This window comes from Triticum urartu, chromosome 1A (genome assembly GCF_056163025.1).
Source record: "Triticum urartu cultivar PI428250 chromosome 1A, HENAU_Tu73, whole genome shotgun sequence".
In the NCBI taxonomy this organism is placed as follows: domain Eukaryota; kingdom Viridiplantae; phylum Streptophyta; class Magnoliopsida; order Poales; family Poaceae; genus Triticum; species Triticum urartu.
Genome location: NC_141873.1, coordinates 10,662,174 through 10,668,278, shown reverse-complemented (window position 1 = coordinate 10,668,278; position 6,105 = coordinate 10,662,174). Strand labels below are relative to the sequence as shown.

Below are 6,105 nucleotides of genomic sequence, written 5' to 3'. Positions count from 1 at the left end.
TCAGCTTTGATGTTGCAAAAATGGCACTGCTCTTTGTATGCCAGCCCAAAGTTTGGGTGGTATTGTTATGTGTGATGTTAGCAATCCCATTCTCAAGTCATTGAAAAACTGGAATGTTTAATATCCATGTAATATATTTACCCTTACTAGCTATGTGCCTTCTGGATATGTAGTGTATGCATGTGAAGATGAGACATATTATTTTCTCAGTGGTAGTTATGCACATTTGATCATGACTTTTATGAGTGAATTGCAGTATAATGTCATGTTGACTCGTTTTCTATGCTTGATGTGTTGTAGCTTGAACCTGTCGTATTATCCATCCGTGGTTGAAGTTGTAGGTCACTGGTAGAAGCCTCTTTTGAAAAATCATTTTTGCGGTAAGCATTCAGTTTAAGAAGCAAGTTGCTCCTCTTCTATTTTGTGGAGATGAAAGTAATCATTTGCTTAATGGTGCCAGCCCATTGTAACTATTGCTTTCATATTGAGAAATCTTTGTGGCGGAAGGAAGGAAGGAAGCCATATAACATAGCTGCAGTGAGGTGCAAGGCAAACCCTAAGGTACCTCTTACACCTTAGCAGTCTATTTGCTTCTCTTGACGTGGTAATTTGCGCATGAATAAGATGATGTGTTGGCTGTTACCTAAGTATTAGTCATTGTCATTTCTCAGTTGATGAACTGCTTGTCGTATGTTACATAAGCAAGTTATACTGTGTGTTGTATCCCATTGTTGTGAGATAATTTGTAACTCATGTGCTTATATCTATGAACACGGAGCTATTTATGGCAGACCGTACATGGATGTATAGTGGTTGGCAACATGGTAAAGCCCCCTCTAATGAATGGATTGAAAATACTAAACATTTCGTAGATCAAGCCTTCTCTATTGTCGGTGTAGCTGAAGGTAACACTATCAAGTGTCCATGTCCATGCATGAAGTGTCGGAACCACTGTAGGCATGAAAGGGACACAATAGAGTTGCACTTGTGTTACAATGGGTTTAAGGAAAACTATGAAATATGGACTGCACATGGTGAGAGCCGTGGTGTTAGGGGTGAAGAGGCTGGGCCTTCGTTAGATCATGAGGATATCTTAATTGACCGGATGGACAGAATGTTAATTGACCTGGCTGGTCCGCACCCCCCACCTATTGAGGAGGAGCCATCTGCGTCTGCCCAAGCCTTCTATAGGATGGTTGCTAGTGCCGATGAACCAGTCCATGAGAACACAACACACTCACATCTTTCTGCTATTGCTCGTTTGCTAGCTTTAAAGTCACAGTACAACATGTCCATTGCAAACTACGATGCTGTCTTGCAACTTATCCATGAACTTCTCCCCGGAGAGTCTAATATGGTGAAGGACTTCTACCATTCCAAGAAATTAATCGAGGGCCTAGGTATGCCATATGTGAAAATTGATGTGTGTAAGAACAATTGTATGCTGTTCTACAAAGATAACTTGCATAAAGAAAAGTGTGACTTTTGTGGTACATCCCGCTATGAAGAAGGCCAGAATAAAGTTCCACGTAAAATTCTGCGGTACCTCCCCCTTACAGAAAGACTACAAAGGCTATATGCACATGAGGAGACAGCAAAAGATATGCGATCACATAGGCCTTCTACTTCTGGTAACATGGTTCATCCATGTGATGGGGAAGCATGGCAACAGTTCGATAAGGATTTTCCCTCATTTTCGGGAGACCCAAGAAACGTGAGATTAGTTTTTGCAATGGATGGTTTCACACCGTTTCGTCTAAATGGTGCTCTGTACTCATGTTGGCCAGTGTTTGCTTCTCCATTAAATCTCCCTCCTGGCAAGCTCTTGAAAAAAGAGTACATATTCCTGTCCCTTGTTATTCCAGGTCCTGAACATCCTGGGAACAAACTTAGTGTCCTGATGCAGCCTTTAGTTGATGAACTTATGGAACTATGGGAGGGACGACAAACTTGGGATGCTTCTCTGAAGCAGAACTTCCCTATGAGGGCTGCGTATCTATGGTCGGTCCATGATTTCCCTGCTCTTGGTATGGTTGCTGCATGGAGCACCCATGGTAAGCTAGCCTGCCACATATGCTTGACTGATTCCAATGCATTTCAGCTCCAACATGGACATAAGCCTTGTTGGTTTGATTGCCATAGACGCTTTCTGCATATAGATCATGAATTCAGATACCAAGCCAATGCATTTAGAAAGAACACAGTAGTGCTTGAGGGGCCACCAAGGCGTCTAACGGGAGAGGAGTTGTGTGCTCACATGTACAACAATGTAGCTGATACAGAAAACTATGGCAAGTTGCACAATTGGACCCACATAAATTGCTTTTCCCAACTTGAGTACTTTCCGAAGCTAAAGCTCCCACACAACATTGATGTGATGCACAATGAAAAAAATGTGGCTGAAGCAATATGGAACACATGCTTGGATATACCTGGCAAAACCAAAGATAATGTGAAGGCAAGGCAAGATTTAGCTGACATTTGTGATCGTCCTAATATGCATTTGAAGCTTAAGAACAATGGAAAGTGGTTTAAGACAATGGCACCATTTTGCATTGGTAAGGACGACATTATAACCATTCTCAAATGGTTCCGAGAACTAAAGTTTCCTGATGGATATGCAGCGAACATATCACGTGGAGTTAATTTGTTTCAAAGAAAAGTCTTTGGCCTGAAAAGTCATGACTACCATATCTTTATCGAGCGTTTGCTCCCTGCTGCATTCCGTGGCTTCCCTCCTGAGGATATATGGTTGTGTTTGGCCGAGCTAAGTTTTTTCTATAGGCAATTGTGTGCAAAACAACTTAGCAGAGATGTTGTACGTTCAATGGAAGAGAATGTTGTTGTGCTTCTTTGCAAATTAGAGAAGATCTTCCCTCCTGGTTTCTTTAATCCCATGCAACATTTAATCATACATCTTTCCTATGAGGCTTGACTAGGAGGCCCTGTTCTATCTCGATGGATGTACCCCTATGAGAGGTAAATATGAAACTATTAGTTTATCATATAAAATACTATGTGTATGTTTATATTTTTAATCCAAAGTTGCTGCTCTGGACATGTAGATGCATTGGAAATCTTAAACCAAAAGTGTGTAATAAGGCTCGCGTTGAGGGTTCTGTTGTTGAAGCTTATCTAGTTGAGGAGACCACAAATTTTCTATCATTGTACTTCAATCCTAAAGCCCATTCAGTTAGAAATAAGGCACCTCGATATGATGATGGAGCCTCTTCTTTCGCCCCTGCATGTGATCTTGATATATTTCAATGCTCTGGACGATGCGTTAGCCCTCGGGGATATCGTACACTTACAAGAGAGGAGTACAAGGTTGCTCTCCTATATATATTAACCAACATACCAGAGATGGATGATTTCTTCAAGTACGTATTCAAGTTAGATAAGTTAACTCTTTAGTTTTTAATTTTCTGTTACACAACTAATACCAAAATTTTTATTGCCAGACAATTTGATAAAGAACAATGGAAGAGCAGAACCAAACCCACACCAAAGCAAATTCGTGAGTTAAGATTAAATGGTTGGAAATCAGGCCGCGGTCCGGATTTTTTTGACTGGTTTAAAACACATGTATATTATGATGACCAAGGAGAGGAGCTTGATGACAAGCTGGCATGTGCAAGGGAACTAACGTTAGAACAATACTTAGCTAGCAGAGTTGATTGGTTTAGTCCTACTGTATGGCCTCACATTTGTAGTTATTGGTGCTCAAAAGAGTTCAAGGAAGCAAGGTGCAGAGCCCAAAAATCCCTCTTGCAATCTGAAGATGTTGCTCAAAATCGCGGAGGTTCACGACCATTCACGGAGTATAGGCAATTTTTGGTAAGACATGAACTGAATATACATTTGACTGCAATTTATCTTTAGTGGCTGTAGCATGCTTTCACTTAACTATCTGTTTGCACTTGTAGGAACATAAGTTTGGACCTGAGAAGGCCACCATAATGAACACATATGCTGTGATGAAATCTGGTATGAAAAACCTCGATGAAAATGGCAATAGTGGTGCAATCAGCAGCCAGAAAGCACAAAAACGCCTTGTATGTTCCTTCTCTTATCCTTTTTTTTGTGTTAGCTTGTCATTTATGTGCGACATGAGTTTATTGTTGTTGTTCTAGGATGATTATTCTACTGGTATGAAGGAAGCATATCCAGAGAATTGGCAGGACATAGATTTGGATGAAAGGGTCTTGTACAACACATCAGGTGGCATGCCTCATGGCCGTGTAGCGATTGCATCCGGTGCTGTGAAGAAAGCTGCTGTTCTTTCCGCTGCTAGGACAACAAATCTGAAGCCATCTATTTCCATTGCTTACCGGAATGCTATCCAAGAGAATGAGCAATTACGTCGTGCAAATGAGAGTCTAAAAGGAAAACAGAAATGCACGACCAATCGTTCAAGGTAATGTAAATGTCCTTTACTAGAATCCTTGTTTAAGTTTGAATAAATATGTTTTACCATAATCCATGGTATACTTTATTCTTGGCAGATGGTTTTTGCAAAGATGGGAGAAGAGCTACCGGAGTGTTTCCTTCTTGGTCGATCTAATGCTCATACACAGGTCAGTATATCCTACTTCTTGTTGGCTCTCTGTTTGCTAGTGAAACATACTACTTGTTGATTGCCTACTGCCAGTGAAACCTATCATTTATTGCTAGTAAAACCTCTTGCTTGCTGATTGCCTATAAAGTTCTGATTAGCTGGAGCTTGTCTTGTTGGTTCAAGCTAGGAGTATTTCTAGATGTTTCTTTTGTATGAATGTGTGCCAGCGTGCTAAGTAAGCTGTAGATCGGTTTTTCCTTTTCATATCATGATTAAGAATTTGTAATTATTTAGTTCTAAGTTATCTTTCTAATTAAGTGGTTATTTAGCAGGCTTGGCCATGTTCTTTTCTGCTGATAGTGAACCTTCTATATTTTATTATGTTCGTTGGTGTATGCGATTATGAGATCTTATGCATTTTAGATAAAAGATTTAAGAAACATGAAGCACACCAGAAGGCAGAGATGTAAACAGCTTGCTTCTATTGAAATCTGGTTAATTTGAAAGCAAGACCTGCCCTTTTATAAAATGGTTGGACATTACTGAAATATCTTCAAATCATGTGTTCTTATGTGCCTGTTCTCATCAAGTTGTGTATGACTTTGTAGGGAAACACCGATTCATCTCATGTTAGTTCAGAGGATGGCCCTATGGACCATGACGCCGGGCATGGCAACATTGAAATCAACAATGATGGTGAGAACATTGGTGGTGACGATAACAATTGTGGCTTCAATCTTGATGGTGCCTCCAGAGGAGGATGTCACTAGTCTACTTACATGCCAACTAATGACTACTGGACTTTATGATATTTTGGATGTGTGTAGTAGTACCATATGCTCCTGGCCAAACTTTAGCTGCTTATCCTTTTGTTGCATTCACTTCTATGGAGTGATATGTATTTATGTAATGTCCCTGATCATCAACCTAGAAGGTTTCCTATCCATGTATTTTGTTATCACTGCATTGCTTTGGGCAGTGTGATGGATGATAATTAGTGGTGATCAGTGTGATAGATCAGTACTAAGTGTTGCTGACTTGTATGAGTGTTGGACTGTTGTATGGCACTCTTGCTCAAATATATGTATGGAACTTCTATGTCATGTCTCTAGATTGTTTTTGGATGTTTGCCTGTTGTTGAAAAATTGATTAATATGTGTTAAGCGGATGGCTTCATTGATTGAATGCATGGTCAATCATCTTGAGCTCAATTTCCAATCCTATGTGATGCTATGCATTTTCCTGTGGGGTACCGTGACATGAAATTTCCTTTCCCTGGCATGTTTTGCCTGACGGGCACCATCACAGTAAGTGATTTCTAAACCTGACGGATAAGGATTTTTCCTGGGGGTGACTGACAGGAAAAGTCGCCAGGAAAATAATTCCTGTTGGTTCACCGTCAGGCAAAAAAACATTTCCCTGTCGCTTTATTCCTGGCGGAGTTTCCCTGTTGGCTGACCGACAGGAAAATATTTCCTGACGGTAATCTTACTTTTCCTGTGGGTTTCTAGCCGTGGGGAAAAGTCGAGTTTCTGGTAGTGACTATT

The 6,105-nt window shown here is 40.5% G+C and overlaps 1 pseudogene; it reads left to right on the top strand.

Moving 5' to 3' along the window:
* The first annotated feature begins 784 nt into the window (after positions 1-784).
* Positions 785-2,983, top strand: LOC147988302 (uncharacterized; annotated as a pseudogene).
* The last annotated feature ends 3,122 nt before the right edge of the window (positions 2,984-6,105 follow it).